At 35.7% G+C, this 20,213-nt stretch overlaps 1 pseudogene; it reads left to right on the top strand.

Moving 5' to 3' along the window:
* Positions 1-13,977: 13,977 nt before the first annotated feature.
* On the top strand, positions 13,978-14,739 carry LOC113176010 (enolase-phosphatase E1 pseudogene; annotated as a pseudogene).
* Positions 14,740-20,213: the final 5,474 nt, after the last annotated feature.

Here is a 20,213-nt window from a genome sequence, read left to right as displayed (position 1 = left end):
TTTCTTAATCAGTGAAAGAGAGAAAATAGAACCTTCTTTGTAGGACTGTGATTAGACATAAGGAGGTTAATACATGAAAAGTGTGGCATATAATGAAGCTCAGAAAAATGCTAGCTATAATTACATTTATCAAAAAGACATGGAATAGGGAGAAGAATGGGAAAGTAAGGAGAAGAGGGAGAGCTAATTCTTTATAGTGGGAATGCAGAGGTGGTGACTCTCTCATACCCCTATCAGTTATTCCTCTGTAGTGGGAATAATATTGCAAAGTTCCTGAGAAAGGAAACATAACACTGGAGGAACTAAGAGAATTAAAAAGGAAGTTGGTACAAAATTGCCCTAGAGAGGTAGGAAGGTCTCAGATCCAACAAAGCCTTTCAGTTCCTTGTGCAATTGGATATGATTATGGATTTTAAGTGGAGAGTGACCCACTTATATTTTCATTTTAAGTAAAATAATCTTCATTGCAAAGAATAAAACATAAAGGTAAAAATGGAAGAAGGAGACAGAAGGGCAATAGCTTCAGTATCAGTGAAGGATCATGGTGGCTTAGCCTCGAGAGACACTGGGAGAAATGAAAAGATATTTAGAATGAAGATGCACCTGGAGATTGAGAAGAGATCCATCTACATTAATTACCATTTTAATTAATGAGGTTTCAAATTTCTATAACTGAATGGATATTGGTATTACCCACTGAAACAAGGAAGATAAGAAGATCATATTTTGGAGAAAACAGATTGATTCAATATTTGAGGCTATATATTAGCTTTCTAGGACTGCCATAATAAAATACCACAGATTAGGGGGCTTTTACAACAGAAATTAACTTTTTCACAGTTCCATCCAGAGGATGAAATTTCAAGGTCAAAGTGCCAGCCCATTTGGTTTCTTCTGGAGCCTCTCTCTTTGGCTTGGAGTTGGATCCCTTCTGCAGCCCTCAGTCCATGTATATATATATCCTCAACTCTGTATCAATTTTTTATATGAAGGAGGGTACCAGGGATTGAACCTAGGGGTGTTAACCAATAAGCTACATCCCCAGTCCTTTTTATTTTTTCTGTTGAGACAGGGTCTTGCTAAGTTGCTTAGGGCCTCCATAAATTGCCAAGGCTGGCCTTGAACTTAGGATCCTCCTGCCTCAGCCTCCAAGTTGCTGGGATTACAGTCATACACCACCACATCCATTTTTCATCTCTGCTTCTTATAAAGACACCAATCACATTGGATTAGGGCCCACCATGTTGATACCTTTTCCACTTAATTATCTGTTTGAAGAAACTATCTCCAAATATAATCTCATTTTGAAGTCCTGGAGGCTAGAAATTTAATATATGACTTTGGTGAAGACACATGGTTAAGCTCATGACACTATGTTGTGCTTGGAAAGAGCTGTAAGAATATATATGGATGTTATATAAATAGGATGTATATATCTGAGTTCAAAAGAAGGATCTTGAATGGAATTGTTAATATTTTGGTATATTTGTGTATTACTGATAAATAAAGTCAGTATGTTGATGATGTCACCAAAAATATGGAGAAATGGAGAGTAGAAAAGGTATTAGTACTAATTGTTCAAAGAGAAAGAGAAGGTGAAGAGGAGGAAGACAGACTTCACATATGAAAGATGATTGCTGAAAGAAGGCTAGGCAACCCCAGTCAAAATCAAGAAGAGAATAGAAGAGTGTGATGTCATGAAATCCAAAAAAAGGGAGTGTTTCAGAAAGAACACATGGTCAGTGTTAAATGCTATGGAAATGCCAACTAATACAAACTCCAGTAGGAGATATTATACACAAAGAGATAAACAGCAATACAGTGCAGTGTTATAAAAGGAACAGAAACAGAGTGACAGAGAAAACTGAGAGCCTCCATCACTTAATGCATATTTATAGAGCAACAGTATTAGGAGTGTAACATTAAAAAAGAGAAAAGTACCTGCCCTGCCCTAATGGTGTTCGCTGTTAAATCAGATTTAGAGTCATGTAACAGGAATTTAAAACACAGCATAAGTGCTATGGTGACTGGTTCCAAAAAATTATTGGTGTTTTTTTTTCTTTTACAAAATAAAGGGGCAGAGCATGGAGACAAAGAATAGACATGTCTAATAAAGGGAATGATTATTCCCCAAAGCATAGGGGTATGAAAGAGTCCAGTGTTTGGGGGAAGAAAGAGGCATTCAATATAGGGAGAGGTGTGACATGAACAAAGAAATACAGTGTAAACGTGTAAAATGAATCATGTTAGAAAAGATCTTACAGGCTAAACTAAGAAATTTGCATTTTTTCTATATGAGTCCAAAAGAAATATTGAAATGGTATAAAATAGTTAATTTTGTTTTATTGAAATATCATTGACAGAATGCTGGAAGATGGGCTGGAGTAAACATTAGTTGGTGACAGACCTACCTATTAAGATTCTGCTGTGGTAATCCAAAATACAGGCCAGGAAAGCCGTGTTGAACAGGTAGCAAAAGGGATACAGAAGAAAGGACTGTCTGGAGTAACTGAATAGAATTATCATATTCATTTCCAGTAAGAGTGGGACGGGACAAAGGGAAGTGTACAAAGAAGAGTCAAGAAAACAACGAAACAAGGAAAATGATGAACAAGTAGACTGAAACAATCTGGATGCTCCAGAATGTAATTTGGATGGGAAAATATACCCGAGCAATGACCCTGCTTCTTTCCTTATTGTACTCCTTCCTTTTTGCAGTCAGGCTGCTGTGAGGGCATCTACACTGCCTCATTCAGGGTTGGATTGTTATGGCAAACCTGCAAAGAGGGAAAGAGAGTTACTACACTGTTGTTCCAAAACAGGATTTTAAAATACATGGTGCAAAGGTTTTTTATGGCAAAACTTTTAAGTGACGAGGTCATAAATTTTGAAGAAAAAAAACCCAAAGCCCTAACAATGAAAGAACTAAAGTTTAAGCCTTAAATAGTAAACACAAAAAAAGCGTGATCTTGGTCAGAGCCAATTTTTTTTCTATCTACCAGAGAGAAAGTAAAATTTCCTTGGAAAGGGGAAGAAGAAAAGAGTCATGAGGGAATTAATGTTTGCAAAGTAGAACATCTTCTCTAGATTAAAATTTTTTAGTGGGAGAAGGAAAGGTTCAAGATAATAAGTTGCTCAGAATGGGTATTCAAGGACAATGTAGATCCAGTTTAATTTAGTATTAGCAGAATATTAATAAAGGCATTGATTTCCCCAGGTACCCAGAGTGGCATGAAAGAACATCACAAAAGGTCCATGTTTACATTGGAGAGTCTCAGAAGCAAGTGACAGAGGAAAGGAGATTTGTGTTGCATTGGGAATGAGCATAGGGTTACCTGTGTGGATGAGTACAGGAGGCTAGGTAGAAACACAAGCCTTTCAGATGATGCTCACTAGGACAGATTCTGAGGCAGGAACTAACATTAATGAGGATGCAAGGCAGGCACTAGTAAGAGAAGCCACAGACCAGACTGGATCCCACCTCCCCTCCTGCCAGCCATGTCTATCTGTGGCCCCGGAACTTAAATGCAACCTCGGAACAAAGCAGCAGAGGTAAACCAAGAATCAACTGGAACTAATCTGAGATTTTCTACTACTAGACAGCAAGTAAGTTTAGTTCTAGACAAAATTAAGTTATATTTTTGTCTGTAGAATTTCAATAACAGACGGGGCCCAGGACTAAGAAGAAAAGTCTGGGCAGGATTCCAATTTGAGTGCCATCCACACAGAGATGATAAATTGAAACCCCAGAGATGGGTGAGATAAAGAGTAGAGAAGACACAGACCTCCATTCTGTCTCATTCAAGGGGCTAGAAAAGGAGAAGGAAGCAAAAATAGAGACAAAAAGATGTGGTCAGAAACAGGATCCAGAAAAAGAGTACTGGTAAGAGGAGAGGACTGGTAAGAGAAGAATTTCAAGGTCAAGGACTCAAAAACTTGCAAGTTCATGCAGAATGCACCCTGAATGTATGGAGGTTGCCACTGGCTTGATCAAGAGTTTCACAGAAACAGCAGAGACAGAACCCCAATTCAACATGTTCAAAAAAAGAATAGAGAATCTGACAAAGTTGAATATGGGACATGCAGACTGTTTTTTCAGGAAAACAGTGCAGAAAGGAATCAGGGAGATCCAGAAGAACTTTCAAGATAATATTTAGTGAAGTTCATTGTCTGGCTTTAAATCTGACCTTTGTGAATATTTGTTTGATTTGTTTTGTCTGTTTTTGTGGATTAACAACAAAAAAAATACTTTAGATTAAAAGGGAGAGAAGAACAGATAAAATGTGAATGATTTATAAGAATCGTTGTGATAATGTTAATAGTGCAAAGTAAAATATTTGGCCTGAAGAGGAGCAATGTGGTGATTCATAACTTCTGAGGAAATGAAGAAGAAAAGTGCATGAATTCCAATTATATTTTGCCCAAAAAGGAGTTCAGGTAGGGTTGAAGAGTATATAAGGAAAGGATAAGAACTCAGGAACCCAGTCTTTTGAGAATCCTAACACAACTAGAATGAATAAAGGGGTAATCAAGGTGGTATGTATGGACAGTTAACCTTGGGTGCTAGGGAAGGTTTCACAGAATATAGCACAGATTCTGTAAGATTTAAAGGAGGAAGGAAGACTTCTAATTACAGACAGAGCATATGGAGATCATAGGATTATGTAAGGAGTTGACAATTTGAGGATATGGTGCAAATTGTATGGGGTTCTCTGCTAGATTCAGGAAAAGGAAGGTTAGATATTGCTCTGCTAAAGTAAAAACTAGAGGATGAAGTGAATGAGATCTCAGAGGCCTTATAGATTTTCTTCAATTGTTTTGTGATTTTTATTACGCAGGAGTACTACAGGAAAGGAGGACTTACTGCTGTCATAACATGGTATATATATATATATATATTTTTTTTTGGTCCAGTAGTAGAACACAATCAAAGGGAAAGTAGAAAAAGTGACACTCTGCCATCAGGTTGAATATAGTCAAACAACTATTCAGGATTACCTGTAAATCACTACATAGGTAGGAAGAGGTGGATAGCTGAGATGATTGATATTTCCCAAAACATCATTTTTGGTATCCTTTTTGGAAATCATAGTTAAGACCACATTGCAGGATTGTCAGTTGAAAAGAGAAAGAAAATATTTCCTTTGGCTACAAGTGGGAAGATATTTACATTGATCCAGAAGAGATTCATTTGCAGATAATGGCACACCAGATGGCAGCAAGTGGATTGTGCAGTAATCTATTATAGCTTGATACCCAGGATGTACTGCAGCGATGTTCCTTTCATTGTACATCACTGGAGGGCTACAACAAACAGGGACTTTCTGATAACACCATGCCGGAAAAGAATGCAGTGGATTTTGTTCCTACAGATTTAAAGATACAAAACATTCAAGGAAAGAGATCTCTGAATCAATTTTGTTAGTCTGCCAAGGATCTAACAAAGAGTCTCACCTCTGCAAATAGCACTGCTATCCTAATCTGAGCAATCTCATCTGCAACACAGCTCTTTTTTATTCCTTTCTAGTCAGAAAAACCACACTGCCACTTTTTACATTTCTTATTTACTTTAGACATGTGAAAATATTTCTTAAACCACTGTTCAGATTTACAACAATGAAATTTGCTGACCTCAGATCTCCTTGTGCTTTCTTATTTTGAATTTTCACAGCAGATATTTCTCATGCTAAAGGCAGAATTTCTTCTACCAGTCCATTGCTTACTATTGCTATATATATTAAAAAAATCCTGCAAAACTGAGTAGCTTAAAACAATCATCCTCAACAAGTATTCTGTGAGTCAGGCAAGCATATAGCTTGACTGTCTTTTTTCTGCTCCATGACATCTGACCCATCAGCTGGAAATAAAAGATGATTAGGTCCAGCCAGAAAGTGTGGGATGAAGTCATCTGGAGATGTCTTCCCTCTTCCTCCTGAGTCCTGCACCTGGGCTTCCTCACAACATGGGGATCTCTGTATATTCAGTCTTATTGGTGACCATAGCTTTTTTTATGACCCATGCTCCTAAGTCACACAGCATCACTTCTACTGAATTACATAGTTACAAATGAATCACCAAGGCAAGACTGACTACTCCAGAAGAAGAATATTAAGGACATGTTTTAACCACCTTAAACAGAAAGTAAATAATTAATTTCATAGTATAAAACAGATTCTATACAAATAATCTTAATTTTTTAAGGAAATGCAGACATTATACATCATTTTTTTTAAAAGAGAGAGAGAGGAGAGAGAGAAAAAAAATTTTAATATTTATTTTTCAGTTTTCAGTGGACACAACATCTTTATTTTTTTTTTATGTGGTGCTGAGGATGGAACCCAGCGCCCCACACATGCTAGGTGAGTGCATTACCACTTGAGCCACATCCCCAGCCCAAAACATCAATTTTTTAACTTATTCTGAATGATGAGACAGTAATGTTCTAAACTTACCTGAATGTGGATATTCTCAGACAGTTTAAATCTTATAAAATGTTCTCAACCCTACATGCAATATGAAATTTCCTAACATATTTGTTTAAGAAATTTAAGACAATGTCCACATATTATTTAGACTCAAAAGTGCATGTTAAAAATTCCTTTAAGAATTTAATGTCAAGAAATATTGTACATATTTTAGAATTAGTAGATTTCTTCCTTTTTAATAATGGTGACATGACTGTTTTGCTTTGATAACTTGGAAATTCATAGTCATGTTTTGCCCTCCAAGACAATATTTATGTTAAATTTCTTTATTTTACCCTTTTCTGATTTTCCTGTTTTTTTTTTTTAATCTCTTCCTATGATTAAACTTAAGGTATAGGTCCTATAGTAAAACACCTGAAATCCTCTTGGAAACCACATGTGTATACTAAAATTAAAATAAATACTTAATAATTAAAGTTATTCTGAACATAATATAATTTTTCTTTGATGAATCCAAAGATTTTAATAGCTTATGATATCCTGGGATCCATGTGATTAAAATCTATTTTTAAAAGTAGATTAAAAGGGTAGAAGATGTCAAACTAAGTCTACATTAACCTTTTGACCTGGAAAGTTGCTTCACTTTAAACTTTCTTTAGATCTATTGTATCCTTCCAGCTGTTTTCCTCAGAAAAAAAAATTTGAAGACTCAAAACCTGAGTCTCCACCATTTGCCCAACAACAGATTGTTCAGTTTTCCTTCCTAGACCTCAATTTCTTCTTGTGATGGTAGAGAGTAGAAAAAAATAGAATAAATTTTTTTGCTCTTTTAAATTTTTGAAAGAAATTTGTATTTGGTAGGGAAAAAGAGAGAAATTGATTTGCTATCTGAAAATTCTTTTGCCTACATGTTCAGAAACATAAAAAAAAATAATGCTCTGAGGAAAGAAAATAGGGTTCGTCTTCCTAATTATGAAGAAATATCATGTTTAAAAATATACTTCATGCATGATAATTTTTAAAGTACAAGTTCATTATTACCAGTGCTAGAAAAAAATATAAGACTTATACTTCTTACTTATTTGGGGTTATTTTATATATAGACATATCAAAAATATCCATGTACTTGCTTTGTATATAATAGATAATAAGACTAAAAACCTGAAAGTAAATTTAAAAATTTTTAGTATTTTAAAATAAATGTTGGATCTCCCTTAACCCATCAATATCAAACTAAATTAATTGGTATACTTCTATAATCTTTCTGATCATTCAGCAATTATATAATTATATTTTTATTTCTGTGCTCATCAAAGGCATATATTTCCACTTGTATTTTCTTAGACAGGAAGAATATTCCAACTTTGGGCAAAACCTTATTCTATTTTACATATACACTAATTTATTTAATATTTTCAGGAATCTGTTTTTAAATCTCTGATACAAAAACATTTTCATCCACACCACTCAGTACTCAGAGGTCTAGAAAACCCTATTTTTATTTCCATTTAATATTTTCTGAATTTTGTTACTTTAAGACAACATTTATGAAACTGGTTTTCAGACTAAACTAGATTCCTGCTTCAGAAGGTCACAGGCCTCACCAATTTCCTTCTGGGTTCTTGTCTTGCAAATTTTAAGAATAAAGTCCATGGGCAATAATGCTTTTGCATCCAACCAGTACTTACAGAAGCAAATAGGTTTTATGATGTATACTTGTACATGACATTGATCCAAATAAAACAAGAAATAGTGAATTATCTTTTCTTTGCTTTCTTCACTAAAAGATTCAAAATCTTTCCTACACTGCTTTTGACAGATGTATAAAAATTTCTGAAATTGTTTCAGATGAAAAGTTTTAGATCTAAAAGGACCAGAGTTGTCTTCCAGATCTCTTGCTCCCTTCTTAAGTGATGCAGGGTGAAATAGACTGAACACAATGGGTAGTTAAGAACCCAACATTCATTTTTATTGTGGAAAACATTGAGCAATCAAGTCCAGCAGTTCTGATGCAGCCAGTCATAAGATCAATATCAGACTTTTAGAAACTCCCAAGGATGGTAATCTTTGTATGTTAGTTGTCTGAATAAAAGCCCAACATTTCTCCCAAATACACTTGCAGGCCATGATGGAAGGGAGTGATGGAGCACAAGCTCTGATTAGACACAGATAGGCCTGGAAAGAATCCTGGTTCAGTCCCTGGACACATGGTCATGACAGGTAAGCTCTACTGTCTCTTTTATTACAGTGAAATGGAAAGAAAAACTCTGCTTCACAGACTGGTTTTCAGGACCAACTGAGAAACTATTTGAACATTCCTGGAACAGTGCCCAATATATAGGATTGTGTTTCATAAAGGATTTTCAGCTATACCAATATGGCACAAAGCTGTTATGTTGTTTGTGCTCTCCTCTGTATCTCATGCAGTAAAAGATCATGCCCATGGCATTATAAAAAAAAAATCTTTAAGGACACTAGTTGAAAGGGATTGCCAATATATGCCAATTAATTTATAAAGACTTTAAAATCCTCAAAGAGAAAGGAAATGCCTGCAGCACCTTCACATCCCAGTTCTCTCTCATTTTTTTTTCTTAAGCCACCATATTAAGTAGATATTTGAAATTTATCCATACCTATTAGCATCCCACTTGTTAAACAGATATAACTCCGAAATTATTGCCAACTCTAAAATTCCAGTATCCATGCATAAAATCCTGGCGCGTCAACAGCTTGGGATGCAGTGGCCAGCCAATCCTCAAAATTTGAGGCAAGTTTGACTGACCTTCAGAATGGAACTGAATTAATTACGTGAATTTAGGATCAATAGAGAAGAATCCCAAAGATTCTCTACCCATCTTCTATAGCACAAAGATGCCTAAAATTCATTGAACAATAAACAAAATATTCCTTTCATAACCCTTTCATAATAAATCATGAAAACCACAGATCTTCGGTACAGAAACTTCTATTCCTTTTACACAAGAGGAAACTGAGACACGGCAAGGACAAGTTACAAATACAATGGATCTGGGATCTTAATCCAGATAGTGTGTCTCGTGAATATCTACTTTTAAATTACTATGTAAAAATAAGGGACAAAGACTGACAGAGAGATTTTATTGTAGGTTTTTTTTTTTTTTAAAGGTGCTATATTTTGGATCTTGAATGTCCCACAAAGGCCCATGTGTTAGAGGCTGGGTCTACAGTGTGGTACCCATGGGAGGTGGTGGAATCTTGAGGAAGTGGGACCTTATTGGAAGGTTATTAGTTCATTGATGGAGGGTACTCAATGGGATGTGGGACCCTGGCCTAATCCCCTGCTTTACCTTAGCTCATGGTATGAGAGTTTCTGTTCCACCTCATAATCCTGCAATGATGTGCTGCCTCGCCATAGGGCCCAAGGATGGGGTTCACTGATCACAAACTAGAACCTCCAAAACTGTAAGCCAAAAATAAACCTTTTCTCTTTATAATTTAATCATCTCACTTTTTTTTTTTTTTAAATAACGGAAAGATGACGAACACAGGGGAGACTCAAATTGCTGAAAGAAGGAGTAGCAATTCCATGAAGGAGGAAAAGGCACAGTAAGGGACAAAAGGTACCAAGTAAACACCACATTGACTTCATAGTTGTGTCAAGAGGCTATGATGGATATGAGATCTTCTCAGATCACTATGGAAGACATTTTATTCTCCCACTCCACCTCTCCAGGACTTTTTCATCAAGGCAGAGTATAGTTTACTTCAGACATTTTCCTCCATCATCTCTGAGCCAGCACTTTGCTTAAACCTGTACTTTAGGCTCGATGACATCCTTTCCTGATAATTAATTTATTTTTCAGTAACATAATCCATTGTTAAAAGTGCCAAATGAATATACTATAATCAATTTTTATAAATTTTCTGCTATCTCTGTTAAAGAGTGTAGCTACCACTAATGAACATTTATTATAGTCTGCTGTCCTCACACATGTAAATTTTAAGTGCTACCCAAATGTCCTATTTTTTTTTCTAAGGTAAATGTCAGGTTGTTGACAAATGCTTTATTTCAAATAAGCTTTTCATGGAATTAAATAATACTCTATTTTCTATTCAACAAACAAGAGCTATTTCAAACGGGATTTTAATGAACAGCATATCTTTCCTAAGTGGCTTACAGATCTGGGAGCTGAATAAATTAACATTATAAACTCACAAGGCTACATACCCCATGATTCAAGAGCCTTCTTTCTTAGAAAACAGAGAGGAGGATAATCAGAAAAGACACCAGGAGTCAACTCCATATTTGGCAGGTGTTCAATTCTAGTAAATATCAACACAAATCCTGTTGGTCACAAGTCCTGAAATGAGCCAATGTTGATGATAGGCTTATTACACTTCATTGATAATATGTTCTGTAACCAGATGATATGACCAGAAATATAAAGATATACGAGGCTTCTTAACATACAATGGGGTTATATCCCAATAAATCCATCATAAGTTGAAAATAAATTTAATATACCTAACCTACCAAACATCACAGCTTAAGTGTACAGCACTATAGACCATCTCTTGTTTATCTTCCTGATCATGTATTGTATGAGAGTATTATAATGCATATTGCTATCTGGCAAAGAGATCAAAATTCAGAATTCAAGGTGCAGTTTCTACTAAATGCATGTCATTTTTGCATCAGCATAAAATTAAAAACCCATTAAGTCAAACTATGGTAACTTGGGAACCCACTGTACTATTAACCGTCCCACTTTCCTTATCTATTTCAAGTTGACTTTCCAGTGAGTGGTCCATTGGATAGGGAGGGATGAATGTGATACCAAGCCTGGGAACAGTATGTCTCTATGGGTCAACTTCTTGTCTTCCAAAATTACATTGGGCTGAAATCATACTCAAATCACTTTGAATATTTTGAAATGCACACAAAAAGTTATTGTTGCTGTGATTATCTCCTCTGATTACTGGGACATACATCCTACTAATTCTAAATCAGCAGTATTATGGATATATGACCAAAGCATTATTTCTTATTCATGCATTCATTCAACATTATGTGATTGATGTAAGTCACTATTCTTAGGCATATACAGCAGTCATTTGAATAAATTTTCTCCTTTAATCAGTTCTATATTCTAGAAGCAGCAATCATTTTACGCACAAAGGATGGAACTTCAGAGGAAAACAAAAGAGGGTCACAAGGAAGAGTTAGAAGTAACTGACCCTTTAAATAGGGTTACCAGTGAGGCTTCTCTAAGGCTCTAGCAATCTGAGGCCTAATGGTGAAATGGTCTATCACACCACAGAGCAGAGGGTTTCAAGCTTAAGGAACTGCAAGTTCAAAAACAGAATTGGAGAAGCTCAGTCTGTACTCTGAGCATTGAGGACAGTGAAGGTAACACAGGATGAGAGAAGGAAAGATGGACTGGAAATATCTCCCTTGCCGTGTAGAGATTACAGTATATTCATTTGGCACTTTTAACAAAGAATTATGTTAATAAAAAATAAACATAGGAAATCTTGCAAAACTTTACAAACAAAAGTGATATGATTTGGTACACATTTAACAATGGATTATGTTATTGAAAAATAAACACAGGAAGTCTTGGAAAACTTTACAAACAAAAGTGATCTGGTTTGGTACACGTTTTACGAACATCCCTTTGAGGTTTGGAAGATGGAGACAAGAGTGGCAATTGAAAGGTCAGGACACTTTTACATAGTAATAGTGAAAGATGATGTTGACTTCATCAGGACAATAAATATGCTGGGAAAAAAATCAGATTTAGGGAGTCATTTAAGACAGCACCAATAAGACTTTTTGATGGATCATGTGTGCTGTGTTAGAGAAATTGCATTTTACAACAGTGACACCGACTTTAGGCTATAAGCACTCAGTGGGTTTGTCACTGAGCTACTTCCACCATGAAAACACAAACTTCTAGCAAGAAAAACATTACATAACCATGAATGTAATAGGAATGTGGTGTCGTGAATTTTCTTTTTCTTTTGTATTGCTAAGACTTAAGGAAAATTGCACTTTCGGATCTCTAAATGACTGAACATAGCTTAATGTCTTTAAATCGTTGCTTTCAAACTCTTCTAAAATCAAATTTACTAAAAGATTTCATCTATCTTTCTTCTACAGAATTAAATAAAAATGCAAAACTTCTTGAACATATGTGATAACATATTGGATTCTCAATGTCTAATTCTTCACTGGTTACATCATAAAAGCTAATCTCTAGATTCTTACCAATTAAAATGTTCTCATTATTTTCTCTTGAGGTTTTTATTCCAGCAGTTGAATTCCTATTCTTCTTTGTACACATAGCTTATGACTGTTAAAAATGGATTTTAAGGTTGGCCATTTTCACGGAAACATTTGATTTACATCAGGATATGAGAAGGTCACAGCTTGTCAAATAAGCCAACTACTGTTAATATATTATTGATTCTAGTGAAAATCATTTTCAACTTGCTAAGCAAATACTGTTTTTCTTAAATAGGATTCAGACAGATCTACTGAGAAAAAGTGCCATTGTCCTGGTCTCCAGCAGAATTAATTTTACTTCATTGCGCTTTGGTGTGTGGCCATCAATCCTCATTGACTATGATTATGAGGGACAGTTCCCTGAAAATCCTAGTTATATTCATTTTCAGGATTTCTAAGGGAGGCTTGTTTAGGAGATCAAAAGCAGTCCTTTTTCAATAAAGTACTCCCTGGGAGATATTCATATCTAAGCAAAATATTAAAATTTATAGGCAATTGTTCTTTTCCAAAATAATTTTTTTCCTTATGACTAGTATGAATTGTGTGACTCTAATATACTCTCTTCATAAGCTGTTAAAACAATTTCAAGATATTTTAGGTTATGAAGTGTTAGGGTCTGTAAACAGGTCAAGATGGCACCTGGCATTTTGCAGAGGGAGTGGTTTGTGAATTAACGCCAGTGAGCCATTAAGTGTGGAGATTCCTTTTTGGTTGACTGCTGTATCTAGTTTATGTTAATTAAGATAAGCTGTGTGGAATGTATATATACCCCTCCTGTCCTACAATAAACGGCTCCCACTCCTGCTGTATCAATCTACACAAGTTGCTCATCACCCCCCCACCCCCCTACCCCCGTTAGTTTGCCCAGCCAGCCGGACTGCGGCAATGAAGATAACACTTAAATAAATCATTATAATCACCCCACTCAGGTTTTATACATTTTTTGTTATATTCATTTTATGCATCCTTTTAAACTTCTCGGAAAATAAAAAGGTAAGATTGGGCAAACTATTTGTCCTCTCTTGACCTAGTTTTCTAATTCTAAAACTTGCAAGTTGGATTATAAACCCTCCATAATTCTTTCCTTCTGCAATTGTGAATATTTAGATAGATGAAATATGTACTTTAGGGGGCGAGCTTCTGGGGCACCCTCGGCCGCCAATGGGAAATGCTATGGGAGGCTAAAGTAGCCCGAACAATGGCAGGGGCACATGGGAAAGCTGGGGCGAGACGTCCATCACTGCCCTCCTGGATCTTGTTAAGCACCTGAGGGTGTCTCTGTTGATGAGGCTGGCCTCCAACTTTGATCCTCCTGCCTCAGCCTCCCAATTCTTGGGATTACAGGATATTTTATTTCCTTACAGCAAAGAAAATGTTAAAGAGTATCTGCAGACACACTGGGAAGAAGAGGAGTGCCAGTAGGATGTCAGTCTTTTGAGATAACAGGCTGAAGAAGATGCCCACCTGGATGGGGCTATTCCAATCCCTGCAGCATCTGGAAATGGGGTAGATGAACTACAACAGATAATCCAGGCCGTCTTAGATAATGTGTGCTGGCAGATGTCTCTGGATTGAAAGACCACAGCACTCAAACAACTGCAGGGCCACATGTGAAGGGCAGCATTCACAGCTGGACACATGAAAGCAGAGTTCTTTGAAGATGAAGTTCCAGCAGTCAGGAATCGGAGAGAAGATGGAATGAAGGTGTCTATCTATTCTTCTGGAAGTGTAGAGGCTCAGAAACTATTATTTGGGCAGTCTACAGAGGGAAATATTCTTGAGCTTTTTGATGGTCACTTTGATACCAAAGTTGGACACAAAGTGGAGAGTGAGTGTTACAAAAAGATTGCAAACAGCATTGGATGCTCAACCAACAACATCTTGTTTCTAACAGATGTTACTTTAGAGGCCAGTGCTGCTGAGGAAGCAGGTGTGCATGTAGCTGTGGTGGTGAGACCTGGCAATGCAGGATTGACAGATGATGAGAAAACTTCCTACAGCCTCATCATATTCTTCAGCGAACTACACCTGCCTTCCTCATCTTAGAGGAAGACTTCCACAGAAGACCAAACTGTTCCTCAGAGTTGTCCCCCTAGTGACTAGTTTTATTCTAATGGCAAAGTAATACGTACATATGTATGCAAGTATATGTATGTGTATGCTCATTAATTTTCATGGGCACATAAGTGAGGAAAAAAAGTCTTAAGTTCAGTGAAGAAACTTATTTAAAGATGCTGTATATGTAGAAATAGTTTGAGACCCTAACACTGACCCACATTGAGGGCAAAGTGTAGTTGATAGAAGAATACAGATCAAATGTGTTATGATTATCAGTTCCCATAACAAAATGAGAACTTAGTTTTGAAAATTATTCAGAGGCCTATTATTTTAAATACTGGAAATACTTCAGAGACATTCTTTTTTAAAAAATTTATTATTATTATTATTATTAGTTCAGAGACATTCTTAACAATTCATTGCCCTTGTTTAATGGCGAGTTAGAAGAGTTACAATAACTGTATTTCATATTTACCTCCCTTGGTACAAAAGATAAAGATATTTGTTTCTGCTCCAAAAGAGCAAAATAAAGAAAGAAAATTCACCCGAGTCTTGATCAGTCAAGTATTTGTTACTGAAGAAGAAACTTACTAATCATGGGACACCCATAGCCAGTACTTGCCTTATCAATAAAAAACATATGCAGATATAACATCTAAAAAGGAAATGTGATTCTTAATGTCCAACAAAATGATTCTAATTCTGCTGGTTTTACCAGTTGCCTTTCTAATTTAATCTTCACACAGTTTAAGAATATATATTAATTGCTACTTACTATTTTTTAAAATAAAGTTTTGCTGAAATTAGTGCATAATACCCAGAAGAGTCCTAATATGTAATATTTCCCATTTGAATGTGAGAAATGTAAATTTTATGACAGCATTATTTATCCTGGTTCAATTCTAATAGGATTCCATGTCAGTTTTATGTTGTAATTAATAAAGGCATTCTCTTCTTACAAAAAAAAAAAAAAGAAAGAAATATGTACTTTAGGTTTAGAGTCGGGAAAGTGTTTTACTGCCCCACATATTCCAGTACAAAAGCAGCTGCCTACTCTACCCACATGTAACACCAGATTTGTCTTTAGGAAATGAAAAATCCAGTTCCCAGCCTATGCTATAAAGCTACAGAGTCATACTCAATTAGAATTGTATTCTTTGAGTTATTGAAACTTATGAGATTATTTTAGATGGCTATAACTTTCACAGTGTGTAATCTACACCTAAATAATTTAGCTTACCAATTGAACAACAACAACAACAACAAAAATAGACAAAGAGAAAATATGCTTTGGCATTAATCATAAATTTTAGGGAAGTATTTTATTTTGGCCTGAACTGTAGTCATCTGCTTCTATTCTATACTTGATGAGTCCAGAAAATCATAAAGTAAAATTGTACCCAAACCAGTTATTAACTCTCATCATGCCAACCTATGACATAAACAAAAGTGAATAAATATGGGTTGTAAATGGACAAAAAATTGGAAAGAAATATCAATCTGTGAATCCACCACATCCTGTAAAATAACACAGCGTTTTTAAAAGTTACTTTACTCCATGTCTATGCCAAAAGCTCACTTTGTGGCCGGCTCCAAGTACCGACTGTATTTTATCACCACATCTCTCCCACTTGGTGTTCTTACAGCGATTTGCAGACTGAAAAATTTTGGGGTGACTACTTTTGAGTAGCTCTGCAGGTAGAGTGAGAACTGAGAAACTATAGGTCATAGTTTCAAGGAGTGTGTCTTTCACTCAGTAGTCTTTTCTGGAGAATAATTGTTGTTCTACACATTCCTAAGCTTTTGCCCTGCATCTAATGTGAGGAGAAACTAAAATTTTATGCTTGAGATTTCTTCCCAACATGAGAACTCTGCCATTAAACCAAATCTCATTTTGTGTGCTTTTGTCCTCGTCCTTACTTCCTTCCAAGGAAGATGTTCACTTACAGCAAATACCACAGTGATTAGTAAGAAGATAACAATGATTATTTTACATGGGTATCAATAAAATGAACGTATGTAAAATTCTGCTCTTGCACCATATTCTTTACCATCTTTCTTGCTGATTGTTCCATACTAAAGTCTGATGTTTTCAATTCTTTCGCTGCAATATGCCAGATACTAGACTGGAAAACTATATAACACAGATACCTAATCATTAACTCTACATCGATTTCTTTTAGTTGAAATTTTTTGGTTATATTTTTATTTTATATTTAGTTTATATCTTATTTATAAACTAATAGGGGATTGTTCACATGATTATTCTTGATATAGTAGGTTCATAATATCTGTAAATGTGAGTTGACTTGTGTGTGTGTGTGTGTGTGTGTGTGTGTGTACACACATAAGCATGTGCATGTGTAAAACAATGTATTGATTTGGACTCTCAAAGTGTTTAAATTTTTAAATTGAATTGATAATAACATAAATTCCCTTCATTTCTTTATATATGAGCAATTTAGAGGAGAAAACATACTAAAAAACATAGGCCTAAGTAAACTGTATCTAGGGAAGTTGCCCTCAATTAATTCTGTTTGATACTTTAAAAATTTGCACCATGTAGTATATTCTACAAGTTATAATTGTGATTTTTTATGCTACTGATAAGTACATATTAGAGTATAATTGTGAATTGAATGTCATGATTATTGTAAATAACCCAAACTAAAAAAGAAAAAAACTAAACTAAACTTTCTTTGAGTTTATAAATTGTCCTCAATAATTCTGCTAGTGAAAGTGTCATCTTCAGAAGGAGAGAAGGAGGCACAGCAGAGCAAGGCAGCATCCTCTCACGTCTCCACAGCACAGAAAAGAAACAGTGAAGTAACCGCAGAGGTGGGCGACAGAGTAAATACTCCAAAATATTGGACAGCTGGAGACTTGGAGGAGTCTCAAGTTTGGTTACTAGAGTAGAAAATAAGGACAGAAATCTTTAACCCTGAACCTGGACCAGGGTGGGTCCACAGGGAGGGGTAACAGAGGAGAGAGAGGAAAAGCACTTAAGCTTAGTTCCTTAATGACAGCTGGAAAGGAAAGCAGGCCAAATTAAAACACCACAGGAACGGCAAAGGAAATTAAGAACATAAAACAGTACAGCACAATTGTGGACTGAAAGCTGTGCTGGGCATGGTGGCCACGTTGTAGAGTCCACAGCTAGCCAACCTCCCTAGAAGAAGTTAAATCAACACAGCTTCTCCCCGTGTTAAGATAGCAACAAATAGAACCAGAGGGAATACCTCTGCAATGGGACGTTTCAATAATCCATCTATAATGAACTAGTAGAGGGATCACTGCTAGCTAAAAGACCAGGGGCTAATCACTCTTTGGGAGTCTCGTCCTGACCCAGGGCTCTGCACAGCCTCTGTAGGAGATCAGGCAACGGCAGAAGTGGATGCTCAGGATTCACAGCTACAGGCGATGAGAGCTGAGAGCTCAGACACAGGTGGGCCAAGGTTATTTATCAAAGTCAGCAGAGGAGAGCAGTGCCTGGGATTCACAACCCTGGGCAGTGGGAGCTCAAACACAGACAGCCACCAGGCTCTAACACTGTAAAGAACACCCTTTGGCGGAGAGTGAGTGCAAAGCATCAGAGTAGTCAGAGCAACTGTCCTGAGACCTGAATCCTATCCTCCCACCCCGGATATAAACAGCCAACAGACACAACACAGCACTCTCCAAGCAGGAAGCTTCAAGCACTGGGGCTGACAAGCTAGAACTGGCTGGTGATATAGCTATAGTAACCATTAAGCTAGCTTCTGTACCTCCAGCACCTCTAGGATGATCCCAAACCGAAGATTGATGGGCATCTGTTAAAGGTCACAAATCCTGCTGAAATTAAAACCAGAAAGACACACTAAGAATTTTCTCCTCAGCATGGATTACTATAAAGAGCTGTAAAGTCAATTGTGATCATACATATATTACTCTTCATTTTGATTTAATAGTTTTTTCTCTTGTATTTGGTATTGTGCCCTCCTCCCATCTGGTTGTATTTCTTCTAATGTTTTAAAGCATTAATTGGAATAATTCTATCTTTGTTTTCCTAGCTCAGGTCTATACTTGCTCCTGGTAGTTGCTTTTCCCCTTGTACATTACATGCTACTGCCTCAAATCCACCCTATCCATTGTTTTCTTCTATTTATTTTGCTTTGTATTATTCTTTTCTAATTTTTCTTTACTTTTCTTTTCTCCTTTTGCCCAATTTTCCTTTCTGCCCCTTTTCTCTTCCTATAAAATATAATACTAATTTTGTTATCTTCAATTACTGATGTATCAACCTATTAAAGAACATTACTACAATTTTATATCTGGCTTAGGAGAATGGTGAACATTATCAACAAGTTTTTATTTTTCCTAAGACTGAAACTTTGCTCTGAAGTGATTGTAGTAAATAGAGTTTAATGTCTTCTCTCCAAGTGATATTAACACTGGTATCAGCAGAGGATACATAATAAGTGAAGGTATCAATATCTAGATATTTACCCAGTTCAAAGAGAAAGAAGCTCACTAAATAGTCTCTTGCATAAATAGAAAAATGGTAATTATCCTAGAAATTGGGCTAAACGAAAATATAAGAATGAACTTAGAAAATATAGGAAGTAAAAGATTCTGAGAAAGAACCAAACAGAATTCCTAGAAATGAAAGACACAATAAATTTAATTTCAAATTCAATGTAAACTATCACTAATAGATTAGACCACTTTGAAGACAGATTCTCAGGCCTCAAAGACAAAGTATATAATCTTGAAACTAAAGTTGATAATAGAGAAAAGATTTTGAGAGACCATGACCAGAATATTCAAGAAATCTGAGATGACATTAAGAGACCAAATCTAGAAATTATTGGCACAGAAGAACACTCTGACATACAAACTAAATGAACACACAAACTTTTCAATGAAATAATATTAGAAAAGTTTAATATTAGAAAGATAATAATATTATTTTAGATATTTTCTAATAATATTAAAAAAATAATAATATTCCAAATCTTAGGTAAGAGATGAAAATCCAAATACAAAGGGCCTCAAGAATCCCAAGTAGACAAGATCTAAAGAGATCCTCTCTAAGACACATTTTAATGAAAACATCTAAAATACAGAATAAGGATAACCACAAGAGAAAAATAGCAATTCACATTAGAGGTAAGTCAATTTGGATTTCAACTGATTTTTCAACCCAGACCCTAAGAGTCAGGAAGGCTTGTAATAATATACACTGAGTACTGAATTAAAATGAGTGTCAAACAAGATTATTATATCCATCAAAACTGTGTTTCAGAATTGAAAATTAAATAAAAACCTTTCCTGATAAGCAGAAACTAAAAGAATACATAACCGCCAACCTGCACTACAAAATATATTAAATGAAATATTTCTTGCAGAACAAATGAAAAACAAAGATGAAGGCCATCAAAAGGATGAATTGCACTAATCTATTTCTTTTTTTTTTTTTTTTC

The sequence above is a fragment of the Urocitellus parryii genome, chromosome 11 (assembly GCF_045843805.1).
Source record: "Urocitellus parryii isolate mUroPar1 chromosome 11, mUroPar1.hap1, whole genome shotgun sequence".
Lineage (NCBI taxonomy): Eukaryota > Metazoa > Chordata > Mammalia > Rodentia > Sciuridae > Urocitellus > Urocitellus parryii.
The sequence above is the reverse complement of the archived record's forward strand: the minus strand, read 5'-3'. Positions and strand labels throughout refer to the sequence as shown.